Genomic DNA, 19,272 nt, shown 5'->3' on the forward strand with positions numbered 1-19,272 from the left:
ACCTAGCCAAGTTAGAGTTTTCACTGTGTGATACCTTAAGTCTTTGTGGATAAGACTTCAAAAGAAAAAGTAAAAAGTCATGGACATTCAGAAGCCATATAACTGAAACACTCAATGTCCTTAAGGGTTAATTTGCATATATCCCATGGGCCTCTATTACAGGATGTTTAGGTATCACACAGTGAAAACTGTAGCTTGGCTAGGCTTTTCTTGTAGTTTTTACTAAGGCAGTGCATATGGAATACATTGAGTCACTGCTCCTGTTTTGAGTGCATGTTTCACTGGCATACAGTAATGTGCTAAAAACACAGGCAGTGCAAACCTGTATCTTGGTGTGCACAGCAAGCTTATTATTAGTCTATACTCTCTTTGACAGCCTGGAAAACATTTTGGCAGCTTTTCCAATGTGCTTGCTAATCTTTCTATCAAGCAACATTATCAGAGATTGCAGAGCCTAGGTACAGGAAATCATGGACAATGTCCAGCCCATAGTTGCTCAACCTGGTTGATGGCTCATTAACCACATTTTGGACCATCACCTGAGTTTTCTTTTAACTGATTGTGAGGCCAAATTCCATATATGTATCTGCAATGTGAGTCATAAGTGATTGAAGTTCCTGTTGAATGTGAGCTGCAATAGCTGTGTCATCAGTGCACAGGTTTCCTAAGCACCCTGGTCTTCAATCTAGGCCCTTGACAGTTTGAAGAGGTTACAATCCAATCTGGTTCAGAGAAAGATACCAATTGTATCACTTCCAAAAGAAAATTTCAACATAACTGAAGAGGAGATAACAAACAATGTAGGAGCCAGTACACATCCCTCCTTCACTCCACAGAGAATCTCGAAATATTTGGATGTGGATCTGTCATACATGATGGTCCCCTTTATGCCTTCATGGAAAGCCCTGATAATGCTAAACAGTCTTGGAGGTCAGATGATCTTTCCCAGAATCCCAAACAGACCTTTCCTACTGATGAAGTCAAATGCCTGGGTCAGATCAATAAAGGTAATATACAGATGTTTGTTCTGCTCCCTGCACTTTTCTTGTAGTTACCTAGCAGAGAAAACCATGTCTATAATAGACTAATCAGCTCTGAACTCACACTAAGACTTGGGGTAAACTCTGTCTGCAAGAACGTGCAGCCCTTTCTGGACAACACATGCAAACTGCTTCCCCATGGTACAGAGAAGGGAGATGCCATGACAGTTGTTACAATCACTTTTGTCCACCTTATTCTTATAGATCGTAACTATGTCAGCATCCCTCATATCTTGCGATACACTACCTTCTCCCCACTCTTTCTGTATCTGTCCTCTAGACTAAAATGACAGATTTGACAAGCAAGTTAAAGAAAATGGAAGTGTTTTTGTTCATCCAGCTGGTAGGATTAAGGTTGATGCACCAGATAAATAACCCAGAATTAAAAACTGGATGCAGTTATTTTTTAGAGTAAATGATATTTGGAAGTCCAAGAACATATTCACCACTGCAATTTGGCTTTTGTGAATAGGATAAAAGTAGAGTGCACCCTCACAATCCACTGCCAGCTATTCCAATAGTCTGGCATCTATGGGCCCCTAGAATCCATGCTGACATTTGTATGTTACAGCTTTAAGTAGTCAGAGAAATTATCTGCAGACCAAGAATAACTGGGGAAGGAGCTTGATACAAGATGGCTCTGACAGAGAAGAAAAGAATGGAAAAATGTCAGGCTTACAAATAGATCAAAGTTTGCACCTTCAAGTCAATGAAGTTATTTGACAATGAAAACCAAATGCACCGCATTGGCCTAAAGTAAGATCAATGTGCTACCAATAATTTCTTAAGCACTGCCTTGGAAAATGATGCACAGTCAATACAGCTACAATGATATTCAGGGAAAAAGCCTTGGACTCCAGTAGGATTAGCAAGGCACCTAGTTCCTTGCTGCTTTTAAGAGTCAGGTAGGTCCTTCAGCAGGATAGCCATGTACCAAAAGGAGCCTGTTGTTACAGTTTACAATTTCTGGGGAAGCTTTCCATCATCAAGAAGCTGCTATGTCATAATGTCCACTTATTGTAACAGATAAGAGATGTGAATTGTGGTCTGCATGTTTTTAAGGGAGATGTGCATTATGCGATCCTTCCTCTCAGTAAAATGTTATGGTGTCAAGACTTGTGTCTCAGCCTCTTTACTTAGCTATCTTAGGAAATATGTATTCTTTGGGTGCATGCGTGATGTGGTGTCAGAAGAAAATCCACTGAAGATGCAGTGCAAGAATTAACTAATTTTGACACCAGAGGTTTCATTTCCATTTTGTACAGCATTTATGTTGCTTGTATACCTCTGATGATCAACATATTCTTTAAGGAGGTTTTCATCTTATTACATTCTTTGGAGATACGAGCCCACTCAAAGAAAATCATTTAAGAAGACTTGTTTTCATATTTTCTTGTATACGCTTATTTTTATGCAGTACAATTTTCTCTCTCAAAATCACGCATTTCATTTTTATGGTTCACTATAAGCCACCAAAGATTTTTTGCAGCATTTCTTAATTTTTTCAATGGAGATAACTTAACTTCAACCATTAGCTTCCTGGAGGCCTCTCAGAAAATTGGAAGCTGGGGCGCTTTGAGCTCCATCTCATCGTGAGTGAACTTGTAGAGGAACCAAAAAATATTTCTGTTTAATGTTCCTTCATGTTGCTGGCAAAGAAGACATTACAGTATTTTAACACTTTCAAATGTGCAAAGAGATAGAGGCAAAATATATGTTTAAAAATAAATAAATGAATGAATTAATTAATTCCAGGCATACTGAAATACAAAAATTAATTTAGCACATGTAAGGTATTTATTTTTTACTAGAAAGGAAGTTGAAAGTATTCAGGAGCCAACTGATGCTTATCTGGCCGAATTAAAACACAGAGCACAAAACTGTGAGATTGGGAACCTCTCCGTTTTTAAGGTAAGGTAAGGTATTTATTTTTTACTAGAAAGAAAGTTTAAAGTATTCCGGAGCCAACTGATGCTTCTATGACTGAATCAAAACACGGAGCACAAAACTGTGAGGTTGGCAACCTCTCCGTTTTTAATTAGCTATTTTTTTAATTAGCGATATAATTCTTTGTGGGATCAGAAATGTTTGGATCAGAAGTGGGCTGTTAAGAGAAATATATCTAACATTACAAAAAGTAACTTATATGTGTCGAACAGACCTTTGAACATTCAGTCTAAAAGCAGGATTGAAGAGATGGAAGTAAGTAAAAGAAAGGTTATAAATGTGAAAGAGCAAAGCAAGGCACAGAACTACTGAAAATGCAAAAGATAATGAAAGGAATGCCAGCTGTTTATCCAGAGCATCCAAGATGGCACTTGGCAAAATACAAACAGAAAGAACCACATCCAATATAAACATTTGTGGCTACAGACATGAAAGCTTATTGCAGCACATTCATTAGAGTCTGTAGGCTTTGCAAGGTTCATAGCCATTTCACAAGACTCTGCAGGGGTTGTAGCCATTTCACAAACATCTGCAATAAGTGAAATAATGTTACAGTTGGAAGCAAATACAGTTAAAGGTGATGAATACAAGAACACTGAAATGTTTGTTAGCACTTTACAACTAAATATAGTGAACACATTGCATAAAACTGTCAGTAACTACAGTGGCAATAATGTGAATACAGCTCAAGTTGCAAAAAGCATCAAAGATAAATGCTGGTCAGAAAAGATTGTGACAGAATGCAAGTCTATTGTATTAAGGGCTGAAAATTCAACATACTATCTACGTCTACATTTAAAGTGCTGAATTTAAATAGTAAAATGTCAAAGTGAGCATTTAAGCATAAAGTAAAACCTTTGTATCAAGACTGGCTGGTCTGTGAGAATATATATATATATATATATATATATATATATATATATATATATATATATATATATATATATATATACACACACACACACACACACACATATATATATATATATATATATATATATATATATATATATATATATATATATATATATATATATATATATATATATATATATATATATATATATATATAACCCGCGGTAGTGGTGCTGCGGTAGCATTGTCGCCTCACAACAAGACGTTGTCCCGTTCGATTCTCAGCTAGAGCATCTTCTGTGTGGAGGCATGCGTGAATGGGCGTGACTTCATTGAAGGTTGTGCATCAGGGCTGGTAACTCGGCAAGTAAAAATCCACTACCAAACATTAGCGGACCGGAGTTCTGCTGTGGCGACCTCTAACCGGGATAAGCCGAAAGACACAACAACAACAAATATATATATATATATATATATATATATATATATATATATATATATATATATATATATATATATATATATATATATATATATATATATATATATATATAAAACTTTTTAAAAGTAGTGACTTTGCATGATCAGTTAAAGCTAATAAACGATGTGTGTGAAGCATGTGGTTTGATTAAACAATTTACTGCTATACAGGTTCAGAGTGATTCATTAGCTACTAAAGGTTGTAGCAAAAGCAAAGAGGTCAGAGCAGTAAAACTTACAATATTGAAAAGTCACAAAGTCATAATATGCACATGTTCATAAAGCATATTTGCAAAGGTACACAGCACGAATGTTTGAACAGTAATTTGGTTTATGAAAAACAAAGGTGCAGATTCAGTGAAGTGCAGCACAATGGGCACATGGTAGCACACCGTTTTGTATTCAGTAAGCGGCTCTACATGGTGTGTAGAGCCACACAAACATGGTAAACATCACAGCATGCTATTTGCAGCATAAATAGCTGAACTGTATGCTACTAAACCAATTCAAGATGAAGGTGCTATTCAACAAGCTATAAAGCAATCGTGTAAACTCAGTGGAGGTTTTCCCTGTGAATTCCAAAACCTAATGGAATAAAGCCATGGAAGGTACTCTACACAGAAACACTGTTAGGGGCTGCAGTTACTGTTATACATATGTATGTGCAACAGGAACAAGTATATGCTGTTGTTGCTGCTGCAAATGGACCTCGGCCAAGAAGAAAAAGGGTATTTAGACCCCTGATAACTTACCACGGTCTGCATAATGTGGAAATTGTAGAGTGCTACAGGGTAGATAAAGACACACTACAGGAACTCTGCAACCTATGTCGTCCACAACTGACAGCAATGGCAAACTGAGGAGAACCAATACCTATGGAGACTCAGGTATGTATAGCACTTAGAGTTTTAGCTACAGAAACCATTCAGAGGCTAATGGGGCATATTCTGGGGATATCACAGACATCAACATCAGGGATCCTACATCAATTCCTGAATGCTTTGCTACAACATGTCACTGTTTACATACAATTGTCCCCTACACACATGGACATAATAAGATGACTACACAACTGCAAGATCATAACTCTTAAAACCCAACTGGTGATGTGGAAACACACCAATAGTATTTGGCTCCACCACCCCCCCAAAAAAAACAGCAAAATGACAGTTTGTAGAATCCTACGAATAGCACATAATTCACCTGTTACAAATGTTTCCCACACAATTTTCACAAAATGTGTACACATGTACAACTCAAAAGTAAATTATATGATTGCTAGGCATCTTTCACTGTGCCCAACACTCCCCTGATGAAGTCTATGGGCCAGCTTAGACACATTACACCCCCTGTGTCATTGACAGTATAGTACTTTGCATTGCCATGGAATAAGATAGAAAACACTGTAAGGTGACCAGTTTTAACAATAATACTTGTAATGACAGTTAATAAGGCTGTGTATCTGTACAAGTCAATGCATGGGAAAAATGCCTCTGCCAAGAGTGAAGTATAAGAAGTGCATACAGATAACAGTTTAATCCCCTAATGCATATAAATACAATTCTCTTCATAACTTGTGAACAAATCTAACATGTACCTGAAAAATACAAGCATACTTTAGCAACATCAGAAGCCTTCTGTGCAGATAAATCTAAATGAAAGTCAATCATCTGTCTTCTACATACACATAAGTCCTCTCAAGTTCAAATTCCCTAGCTACACGGTTATCTTGTTAAACTGATGTAGACTCATGCCTCTGAGCACAGTGAAGATGCAAAAGAGGTGTGAACTCATTAGAATTGCTGAATCCAAAACGTCTGGCTTTGTGTAGCAGATGTTTACATGGTGTAAGCACATCCTCAGTGTTTGTTGCTAATGGATTGCAACTGTGAATTTTTAGTAGAAAGGATAAGAAATGCACAACAATTCAGAATCCCTTACCTGTGGTAGGTGTGTCAGCCAGGATACACTTACAAAGTGTAGAAGTAATTGCATCAAGGTTTCAAATGGAAGTGAGCAGCACACATTTCTGTTCATTAGTATCCAAATTCCCCTGCCTTTGTTGAAAACTGTATATTATTGTCATTTAATGTTCTCATACATTTTAAGGACGATTCAAAATGCCTTACAGACTGCATGTCTAAGATCACTACTCAGATAAGAGAAGAATGAACACAATACAAAGATAAGACAGAGCTGCATTGCTGCAAATTATGTTCATAACTGGTTGTGTGGTCAGATATTACACTAAATATGTAATTAACACATATACAAACAACTGAGAGTGTATAAGTGGTATAGGTCTTCTTAATATTTGTATGCACAATGACTTGTACTCCTGCTGCAAACCTGTTTCTGTGGCAAAGAGGGATAGGACAGGTAGGTTCATTTTTGTAACAGTGCAAATCCAGACTTGTGCAAAAATCTTTAATGTGTACTAACATTTATTTTATAATGTTGTTTATTTGATTTTTTTTAATACCACTCTTTGCACTGTGAATGTCTTAGTCCAAACACTGGAATGGATAAATAGAATAAAATGTCATGTAATGTACTTCTGTGATAACCGATACATAAACTATACCTGTGAATCATATGTGTGTGTGTGTGTGTGTGTGTGTGTGTGTGTGTGTAGCACATCTGCTAAACATGGTACTCCACACAATATATACTATCTGTAGATCATGGTTCAAGTTCCACATTTGCCTTTTAAGGATGAAATAATGATAAATACTGCTCACAAGGTTAAAACAAGGTGAGCTTTGCTTGTCGCTTACCTCCAGGCAAACCTGGACTAATGGCCTACACACGAAGCAGACAGAATGCAGACATTCTTGATTTCAAAAAGGATATATTGTTGCATCTTTTGCTTTCCATTGTGCAAACCCCCCTAAGCAACATTGCGTGGCAGTTAGCAACCTTCTCCAACACCTGCAGGTCTAGAACGCCTGCAGACAGGAAGCAGACAGTAGACAATTTCAAAATGGATATATTGTTTGCATCCTCTATTTTTTGCTGCCATACAAACATGCTAAGCAGCGTTGCAAGGTAGTTAACACACATAATTAATAATGAATATGAAAATATACAGTTGATCTTTAACTGTTCCTGTGGCAACACGTGTAAGTGTAAGGCTACAAGACAGGTGAGCCTGGGTTCTACTCTAGCACACTCAAAATTTTATTAATGCTTGTCCACTCAAAAAAAAAAAAAAAATCAAACATACGTATAAATAACAATAAATATGTATAACAGTGGAGCTTATATGAATTATATGTGTGATACTGAATTTATGTTTCTGTAATTATAATTGTCTTCTCTGGCCTTGGATGGCCTTCAGACCTTAATGATACTCATACACATGAATGTATAAACCAGGACCTTGTTAGGTCACACATATACCTGGTTAACCCCTCACTCTGTCATATTTGTGCATGTGTGTGATATAAAAAATCACTTATGTGGAAGAATATATTTTGTTTCTAATGCATAGGTTTAAATCCCGCATTTTACAAATTAATTTTATTAGTGTGTAAAGCCACACCAAAAATGTGTCAGGTCATATAATTTATACCCCCAATACATGTCTGCAAAGTTAAATGAAGTAACAGGTACAGCAGCATCCAAACCAAAAACTAATGCCAATTGTCACGTTACCCTTCTTATTTCATAAACTGCTTTCTTCCCTGTTTGCCACTGTTGCTCTCTGTCATGCAAACTTGGTTAGTGTGGTTGTTGAGGTTTGTGCACTAGTAGTAAATATGATAACATGCACTGCCAGGAAATCACTCTTTTAACTATTGCTGTTTTCCCTGGTTGGACATGTCTGGTTGTAGAAGTGAAGGTGCCCAATTTAGGGTGCAGAGGTGGGGTGTTGAGGAGTCCAGAATCTTCATTTGTCTCTTTGTAAAGGGACTATACTGGCTCCCAGTACAAGTCTGAGGCATGGAATAGTCTAGCTAAGTCTGTCTCCAGTACAACTGACATTCCACACACTGAAGAATAGTGTAGGCATCACTAGAATGACCTCAAAAGGCACAAGCAGGATACACTCAACCAGTGGCTGGATGAGTTTAGGGCTGCTGACATTCCACAGTTGTGTAAGCATACAGATGCAGAGAATTAAAACTAGATAGGCAGCTGTATATAAGCAAGACTGGTATACCTGATGTTTTCTTCTTCTCTTATTTTTATTCCACAGGCAACCAAGAGATTATGGTGACTAGGGAGTCCCATGCTGAGCATCTAGAGAGACTGAGGGAAGCAAGATGTATGTATGCAGTACAACATAACTATTATTTTAGTTAAAGTATTGCTCTTCTATACAGTAATAGCAAATTAAGCATGCATATCCTAACTGTAAAAGCAAGTGTGCATGCTTCAGTCTGCGGCACAAGCCAACTGTAGGAGACAAGTCTAATACTGTACTCAGACGTGGGTTCAAATACTATAAGTAAGAAATATATAATAAAATCCTTTAAAAAAATTACATAATTTAATTTCAATAGAAGTGGCATAAATGCCCTGCTAACTTAATGTATATAATATGCCCAAGCAAGCATGCAATATATGCACATTGCAAAGATTACTTTGAGAAATCATTGCTTATAGCTTGTAGTTGTTAAGAAGTATACTTAAATGTAAAAGTCGAGATAAATACTTTATTATTGTGATAATGAAGTTTATGTCATATATGATGGTACTAATTATCTCTTTTTCCTCTTACTCCAACCCTTATCTCTCTTTTTTTTTATTTTTCTATGTGTTGTCAAAACATTTCCATGTCATCCATATGCTTTACAGCACAAGGAGGTAGGCCAACTCCCATGGCTCAGCCTGCCTGTTTTGTCTGGGCTCACAAAAATTAAATCTCTCAATGCATTTACACCTGCTGCCACAGAGTTAGCTAAGCAGCAGGTGTGTGTCTTATAATCAGTACTACCCACACTGCTGACTACTGTGTCACTCCATGTAATGTGCTTGCATGGAGGTAAGTAAACTGATAGAACTCTCATTTTTATCAGTGAAGCAGAGGCTTGTGTTTGCTCATCACTTAACTATGTGCACACAGGGAAAGCAGTATAAGTATGCATCTTACATGCACAAACACTTTGCTATCGATCGAGCAAACCAGCTGCTTGGTGGTGTTCTATGAAAAGTGGACAATAGCATGTATTACTACTTATGTTTGCTGCCCATTTAGTCTTCATCCCATGAAAGTACATGTAAAAACACAAACAAAGTGAAGGCACTTTTTAAGGAAAGAACACATATTTTCACTGTAGCCCTGTATTACCTGCAACCATGCACTTGAAACTTGGCCAGTCAGTACTTGTTTTCAAATATATCAGCTACACTACAGAAATAAATAAGAAATGCTTTTTTATGTACCATGTACATCTTTATACTGACTACATCTTTATACTGACAATACATATTCAGCTGTTTGCATATAGTTTGCAAAGTTGTATTTTTAAGGTATACCTGGACATTGGAAACACAACAGCAAATGTTACACTTTGCACACTCATCAATCTGGTAACATGCAGATCTTTAATATCTTGACAGTTGTACATAGCTAGCCATCCATTTCATTCAGGCCTCCCAACATCTTCTCTCAAACATCCAGTGATGATGTTATCCACTACAAATTGTCCTACAGCATTATAAAAGTCAGATTTGTACCATGGTGCTTGGGTTAAGTACTGAGTTCTCTGGTCAGTGTACCTTAGTTAGGTATGGGTTCTAATCTCACTGCAGTCTACTGGTGTGTGTGTGTGTGTGTGTGTGTGTGTGTGTGTGTGTGTGTGTGTGTGTGTGTGTGTGTGTGTGTGTGTGTGTGTGTGTGTGTGTGTGTGTGTGTGTGTGTGTGTGCGTGTCTGTCTAGTTAGAAGAACATAACTGTGTATCTTGCAGTCATCAGTGCAATCCCATAGAATACCAGTATTTTGACAGCTTTATGTGCCTACATGCATTTCATAAAGGCCTCCCAACATCTTCTAGCAAACATCCAATGCTGATGTCATCCACTATAAATTGTCCTGCAGCTGTGCAAAAGTCAGACTTGAGCTGTGGAGCTTGTGTTATGTACTGAGATTTCTAGGCAGTGTATTTACTTAGGTTGGCGTTCTATTCTCACTGTAGTGAACTTGTGTGTGTGTGTGTGTCTAGTCAGAAGAGCATAACTGTGTATTGTGCAATCCCATGGAATGCCAGCATTTTGACAGTTGTACATGCTTACACACCCATTTCATAAAGGCCTCCCAACATCTTCTCTCAAACATCCAGTGCTGATGTCATCCACTATAAATTGTCCTGCAGCATTGTAAAAATCAGACTTGTGCCATGGCACTTGCATTAAATACTGAGCTTTCTAGTTGGCATACTTAGTTACGTAGGGGTTATAATCTCACTGCATTCACCTGGTGTGTGTTTGTTCAGTTGGTTGACATTCAAGAGACAACTTTACACCTGCATGTGGGGCACTGCTATTACCATCCTTTTCTCACCAGGCACTGCTGAGGTCATTGCTTGTAAAGTGTTGTCCGACACTCTACAAGTCAGACTTGTGCTGTGGCACTTGCTTTAAATACTGAGTTCTCTAGTTGGTGTACTTAGTAAGACAGGGGTTCTGTTCTCACTGCAGTCAACTGGTGTGTGTATTTATGTTTGTTCAGTTGGTTGACATTCAAGAGACCATTTTACACCTACATGTGGGACACTGCTATTACCATCCTCTTCTCACTAGACACTGCTGAGGTCATCACTTCTAATGTGCTGTCCAACACTCAACAAGTCAGACTTGTGCTGTGGCACTTGCATTAAATACTGCATTCTCTAGTGGTGTACTTAGGCAGGTGTTCTACTCTTATTACAGTCAACTTGTTTGTGTGTATGTTTATTCAGTTAGTTGACATTCAAGAAACCATTTTACACCTGCATGTGAGACATTGTTATTAGTATCCTCTTCTCACCAAACTCTGCTAATGTCATCAGCTATAAAGTATTCTCCAACACAGTAAACAACAGAATTGTGCTGTGGAACTTGTGTTAAGTACTGTGCTCAATAAATAGTTAAGTAGGGGTTCTGTTCTCACCATAGTCAACTGTGTGTGCATTCAAGAATCACTATGTTTACAATTTTACAACAATATGTGATTTATTCGCCAACCCTCCTCCAAACATCTTGTTGTAGCATACAATGATTATGTCATCCTGTGTAACATGCACTCTGACAGTATTCAAGACAAACCTGTGCTGTGGCAGTTAACATTAACTACTATGCTTGCAAGCTACTTTAACTACACTTATAGCTGTTCTAATCTGACAGCAGGCAACTTGTGTGTATATACATACAACCATCACTTTTGAGACAATTTTACACAGAGATGTGACTCAACATCCATGCCCTATGCTCCTGCCAACATGTTCTCCTCAGCATACAGTGAGGCTATCATACTCCATAAAGTACAACATGACAATATTACAGTCAGACATATGTGGTAGTGCTACTGCGACATTGCACTGTATTCATACTGTATGTCTACAGAGGTGTAATGTTCAAATCAGGCCTAGTCTACTGCTGTATGTGTGGTTGGTAGTACATTGTGGTTATTGTATGATCTTTGGAATAGGTCTTGATAGTACTTCATTGTACTACCACTTGGGGTACTTTACACATAGCCCCATGCATCCTCCTATTTCCTCTGGCCATATGACATCCTTCCTACAGAGGAGTGGAAGATTTCCTCATGTCAAATATACATACACACATTGTGAAGCAGAGTCTTTCCATGAGCCTCTGCAAGCCATCAGCAGACCACTGCATCTGTAATTACTAATTCTGTCTTGGTGTGGGTTCATAGGTTCATAGGTGTGTACTAGGCTAATGGCCCTGGAGCCTTTACAAGCCTAGCCCATAGGATTACCCTAGCATCGTGCCACCCGACCTTAGTTCCCAGTGCCTCTGCCAAGTAGAGCTACTGGAGTGATTCCCCAGGGTGAATTTTCTATTTCCCATCCACTCATCAAGATTTCTCTTGAAGAGGGCCAGTGAGGTGCACTATTTGACATGTATGGGAGGTCTAATTCCATAGCATGGGCAGTCTCTGGGTTATGAACCTGCCCCTCCAGCATGTTCTGTTGATTGTGGTAATGAGGTTGAGGTCTGTGGAGCATGTGGTGTGGAGGGATTGGGATTTCTTTACATGTAGCATTTCTAACAGAGCTGGGTCAGACATGGCTTTGTAAGTCAAGCAGAGATCACTTCTAAGTAGGCTATATGAGACAGAGAATAGTTGGAATTTTCTGAGTCTGTCCCTATAGGACACGTGTTTATGCTATGGATCCTCTTAATGAGGTACTTTTGCAGCCTCTCCAGTTGTTGCAGGTGTCTAGAGAGGTACATTCCAAATGGGGCATTGTACTCGATGATTGGTCTAATGAGGGAAGAGTAGAGGGAGACAATGGCGTCTTTCATCCTGGATGCAAAACCCTTAGTAATGAGATGTGCCACATAGAAGAACTTTCTGACCACAGCAGCAATATGGTGGTCAAAAGAGAGGTTGTTGTCAACATGTGTTCCCAGATCTCTAATAACGCCTTCTGTGTTCAGTGGACTACCATCGATGTGGTAATTCATGGGAACTGGGTTTTTCCCAAAGGGGATGACCACACATTTTTGGCATTGAGCTTAAGGCCATGGTTCTGACACCAGTTGTTAGTCTCAGTGAAGCTTTTCTGTAGGATGTCAACATCACTTGGGGAGTTAAGAAAAGCTCCCAACTTGCAATCATCTGCGAGCGTTGTCTGCCAGAGTCCCTTCATGTTGGCCTGGACTTCAGAGAAGTAGATCCCAAACAGGAGAGGACCAAGGACTGAACCCTGTGGGACTCCACTTGTGACTGTCGGCAGTCTGACTTGGAGTCAGCTACTTTCACACTGTGGGTTCTATCTGTGAGTAAGTTTGCAACCCACCTAATGATATAGGGGTTGATGCCTAGCTTAGTGAGTTTTTCTATGATTCCTGAGTGGGGAATGGTATCAAAGGCCTTGGCCAAATCAAGGTAGGCTGTATGAACTACCTTGCCTTCATCCACAGCTCTGGTGACTGACTCAAAGAAGTTGATCAGATTGAGCAGGCATAATATACCCTTCACAAAACCAAACTGTGTAGGATTCAGAGTTTAGAGATTCCCTATATCCTTCTTTATTAGGTCCATGATGATGCGTTCCAAAGCTTTGCATATCAGACTCGTCAGGCTAATGGGGCAATAGTTTCCAGGGTCTGTAGTCACTCCTCCTTTGTGGAGAGGGATGATGGTAGCAGTGTGCCATTTGGTAGGGACAAAGCCTGAGGTGAGGCTGTGATTGAACAGGGCAAACAGGTGAGGTGCCAGTTCACTCTGTAGTTCATGTAGAACACAGCTAGGGATATTGTCAGGTCCCATAGAAGCTGTATTCTTGGCCTTGGACAGTGCTGTTTTAACCTGTGCAGCAGTAATAAAGGGTGTTTGGCAATCTAGTGGTATTGTGATTGGTACTTTGGGGGGTAAAGCTGGCACCGAATCTGTCAGCCAGTATATTGGCAATATCTGTTGGCTCAGTATAGGAGGTACCATTGTGCAGTAGCTCAGATCAAATCTGGGTATTGCTGTAAAGAAGGCCTTGTGGTTGTCTTTACTATCTGCTGTAATTCTGTTTTCATAGCTAGCTTTAAAGGATTTGATGAGGGATCTCAACTTTTTTTGAGACTGTTAAGGTTGGGATGTCACCTTATTCCACATCAGTTTCCTCCTTCTATTGTATAGTTTGTTTATGGCAGGGAACCACCAGATTGGCTTCCTTTTTTTGGAGGAGAGTGTCTTGGTTCTACTGGGTATGGTGAGATCCATGCTTTTGTGTACATGATCGTACAGTGCATTGGTGTATGATTCGGCGGATATGCAACTATTCTCCATTTGCATAGATGCCATGAAGTTAGCCACCTCTGTTTTTAGGAGCCCTACATTAGTTTTGGAGAAGTTTTTCATGGTGGTTACCTTTGCAAGGGTATGTGGAAGGGATGTAAATTTGCAAGGTGATTAGTTTGTGGTCAGATTTAACTAGGGAGGAGTTGACTATTGGTGTAGAGCAACGGTTGCCCGTGTTAGTAATGAACAGGTCAAGGATGTTGTTGTGGAGGTAAAATGAGCTGGTCCAGGGCATTGGAATTAATGCATTCCAGGAAACATTGGGCAAGTGTATTGGTACATGAGTAGTTTTCCCAGTTAATGGAGGGATAGTTGACATCACCCAGTATGGAGTGTTAGGTTGGACCCTAATATTCTCCAGGGTGCTTAGGAACTTGGAGTGTGAGTCTTGGCACATGGTTGGGGACCTATAGCAGGCTACAACCTGAATTGCTGTCTTACCCACTGTTAGCTGCACCTGAAGTATCTCTGATGCATTATGTTGGGCTACCAGTCTGGAGGTGTGTGCATCCTTTATGAATATGGAAACACATCCAGCTTTGGAGCTTCGGTCCAAGTTCTGGGGCCGAAAGGTGTGGAATGAGTTATAGCCTGGTAGTGCAGGGGTTCTTTCTGCTGCCCTGAACCAGGTTTCAGTTACAGCACAAATGTCAATGTTCTCTATTTTAAGGAGTGCTTTGAGTGAGTGCATTTGGACATTTAGACTTTTACCGTTGAGCAGCATGACCCTCAGATTGCATTTGTTTGTAGCTGTTACAGTGGTCATTTGGTCTTTGGAACACTGCCTAAAAAGGCACTATAGGGGTGGCAAGAGCCTTGGCCAGTATCCAGAAGCCCAGGGGTGACAGATGCAGGCCATCTCTGGCAAAGCATTGAGGTCTGTCAGTCATGTCATCCCAGGCAGACAGATACTGGATCCTCTTAGAATGACCCCAGAGAATTAGCCAATTGTTAAAATCAATCATTTTCTGCTTGTACTGTGGTATCATTCTGGGTAATAGTGGAATGCTGCTCAGGGCTAGGGTCATACCCACCTGGGCTACATAATCCGAGAGCTGCTCCATGTCTCTTTTCATATAGTCCATGGAGGTACATCTACATCTCAGGTCATTCACACCCACATGTACAATGACAGAGTCATATTTGCACCTGTTGTTGAGGGACATGAGTGCATGCATTATGTGGTGGATCCTGGCATTTGACAGGCAACTGACTGTTACTTTCTCCTTATTCAACCTAGTGAGTGGGACATCAGTGTGCCACACTATCGAGTCACCTATGACTAGTGTGTTGGGCATGCTGTTTTGCTTAGGGGCTTTGGTTGAGTGCCACACTATTTAGCAGAGTTATGTGTCTCGTGATTAGTGTTGTGTTGTGGTGGTTGAGTGCGTTTTTGCCTTGGAGGTTTGTGCTGTTTCGGTAAATTTTTTGAGAGCCTCCATGAAGATGGGTGTGTGTGGTTTGTGTTTTTATGTGAAAGCAGTGCTGGTTTGTGTTCTGGTGGGCTTTTTGTTCCATGTGGTGTGATGCAAGTGTTGATCCTCTCCTCTTGACCAGCTATTCCGGTCTTGGCTGGAGAGTGTGTGTCTTCCAATTTGGATATATAAATGCATCTCTCGCAAGTCTGAGTGTTGAGAGGTAAGAGGAGAGGGTTGTCAGTGTACATGAGATAGTTGCTACATTGCCTCAGGATGCCCACGTTAACCAGGTTAATAGGAAAAAGCACAGGAAACTGACATTTAGACATGCCTGGACAGTGGGCATTAATAATAAGTACTGGAGCTGCTTCCTTGTAGAACGTTTAGTGCTGGTAGCACTTTTGTGTGCTACAATAATTGCTACAAGAAGTCTGGTAAAGTGCTAGATTAATAAGCTAGTAAAAGTACAGGAGAGGAGAGAACTAGCAGATCTAAGGGAAAACATTACATGCTCTGTGACACACAATGTAAATTCATATTAATGACATGGTCACATAAGTCTTGTCTCATACATATATTGTTATGCTGTGATATACACAACCAATGTAGCACATGTTTTGATACAATTGCAACTCTGTGGAATTCATTCATTATGTTGCCATAACCAAGGATTATTGAGGTGTTCAGCAGATCCATTGCATGGCTATTAACATTTGTGTCAGGAAATGTTATTCATGAGCCACAAACAACTGATCTGTAATGTGTCCTGATATGGCATCAGGCTTCTCAGACACAGCTTGCCTATGAAACACATATAGGCATTATGTTGTACAATTGATGTAAGTACATGATACTGGAACAGTTGTATGACTGTGTGCATTGTACCAGTGTGGGGAATGTGATGAATGACCAAGGTTGTATTTGTAGATATTTTCACAAATCATTTATTCCAATAAATTTGAAATGCTAAGTGGAATAGACAATTGAGAACAGATCTGCATTTGGATGCCATCAGACATACTCAGTCGGAGGAAATAGAGAATCCACTAGCTGACTTTTTGTCTCACATGTCACCACCCTGCTGCCACTGGCCATCAGTCACAGTATACATGCAAACATTATTCAGTTTGTATTCTAAGGAGGGCAGCACATCTGTGCACACTTCATGGTGAATAACACAGAATCACTGGGCCCTGACAACATCATAGGTTGCCTTTAGTGTGATTCAAAACATGGACCTACTCGACATGTTTGGATCCATATTTCAACACAGCTTCCAGATGGACTACTTTTCTGTAGAAGGATGTATGTCAAGAAGCATCCTTCTTACTATGGGGGAACATCACCTGATGCATGCATGTATAGCTACATCATGGCTCTCCTCATCTGTGATCTAGACCAACAAGTCATCATGGACCTTTTCTAAAAGGACACAGGTAATATCCTGACTGTGTGTGAAAGACATGTATGATTTGTTCAGATTACATTGTACCTGTTAAATCTGTTCGATGTCCTCAAGAAGGTCAACAAGGGCACGCACAATGACAACACTTTCATACTGCATAACTTGACCTGGCCAAGGCATTTTACACAAATCCGCACTGCAGTATTATTGAAACATTGTCACAAGTGGCCATAAACACCTGCATAACCAAGTGGGTAAACCACTGGATCACATACTTGACAGAAATATGTTGAAGTGTGTGAAATGATAAGGTCTGTACCTCAGGGCTCTGTGCAAGGCCTTTCCTGTTCATTACTTAAATCTCAGAAGTCAAGACTGACTTACACATCCTTTACCCAACCAGCTTTGTGGAGGTCTTCAGGTTGTGGACAATCATTGAATTCAAGTGTGGTATTGATATAATACAGACAGTATTAACACACATAAAGGATTGCTGCCACAGCCACAGAGACACAAGGTTTGAACAAAAATCATGGGGGGATTAGTGTAAAAGCAAACACACTAGTTAATTATGATACAGACAGCACATGCCTATGAGCAGACCAAGTGGTATGTGACCTGTGTATTAAGGGAGATGTAAGAGTAACGTCCACTAGCATGTGCTCCCAGTGGTGATTATTCCCTTGCATGTAGCACATCTCCTGAGTATGTGTGGGACATCCACATCAAAGGCCATTATACTTCCATAGTTCTGACCCCACGTCACACCAATAACCGAGTACAATGTACCCTTTGTTATGTACCTCAGGACACATCTTGCAGGGATGAGTTACCCAAGTGTACCACATTTGCCCCAGTGACCTGTGCACCACACATCTTATTGGCCATACCAAAGTATCCTTTTTCTTGCATACACATTACTGGTTGATTGTGCGGAACCCCCATCAAGGTATTATACAAGATGCATGTGTGATAAGGTTTCCTGTGATGTACACAGTAAATACATAGTTGACAGACAACATTGATCTCATGGGTTACATTCATGACATGGTGGCTTGTGCTATATATATATATATATATATATATATATATATATATATATATACATATATATATATATATATATATATATATATATATATATATATATATATATATATATATATATATATATCTATGTATGTATGTATGTATATCTATATATATATATATATATATATATATATATATATATATATGTGTGTGTGTGTGTGTGTGTATGGCATGCACACCTGTCAACTAGCCAGAATTGCTTGTAGCTGGAAATACAGGTGTGATAGGTGTGACAGTGTCCCTCCTAACACCTTGGCAAATGGTAAATTTTGAGGAAGGTATGCTTGATTCCCCTCAGAGATTGCTGACAAATCATAATAGCTGTACAAGTGTGTTCTTGCAGAACCATCTATGATCACTCACAATCACATATGTTATGTCACAGATATGGGATTACTGGTGGTATTATTCTGATATTGTCCCTGATTGTGTGTGCTTCTAACTACTGTTGTCCATGAGCCTGTTGCTTTGTGTCCCACTTGGTTGAGACCTTTGCTAACATTACATTCATATTCAGGAAACTCATTTTGCATAGCTTTACAATATGCAACTAACCCCTATTGTATATACCATCCCTGATATATGTCTAATCCATTGTTCATGTCAGGATGCTTATATCACAAAAAAAATCTTCTCCATTGATATGTTACCTTGTGTGACAGTCACATAATATACAATAACTGTGCCTTCCTTACCATATTATGTTGATTTGAGGTCTATATTAGCACATCGAAAGCACAGGTCAGAGAATGCCTGTTCTCCAACCAATAAACGGCGAACTGTCATTTCCGTGAATGGCCACTGCATTCCTAGAGGAAAAAATCGATTGGCCATTGTCATAGATTTGCCCTTTTCCCCACTGTAGTGCAATCTCGGAGTTCATAGGCTCATAGGTTCATAGGATGGTACTAGGCTATCGGCCCTAGGGCCTATACAAGCCTAGCCATAACAATTCCCTGGCTATTTCTTCCCACACTATTTACTTCCCTGGACCCCTGTCTAGCAGGGTGACTGACGTGATCCCCAGGGTGAATTTCCTTTCTCCCATCCAATCATCAAGGTTC

Source organism: Protopterus annectens, chromosome 9.part0, assembly GCF_019279795.1.
Source record: "Protopterus annectens isolate FY-2018-M chromosome 9.part0, PAN1.0, whole genome shotgun sequence".
NCBI classification, from domain to species: Eukaryota; Metazoa; Chordata; order Ceratodontiformes; family Protopteridae; genus Protopterus; species Protopterus annectens.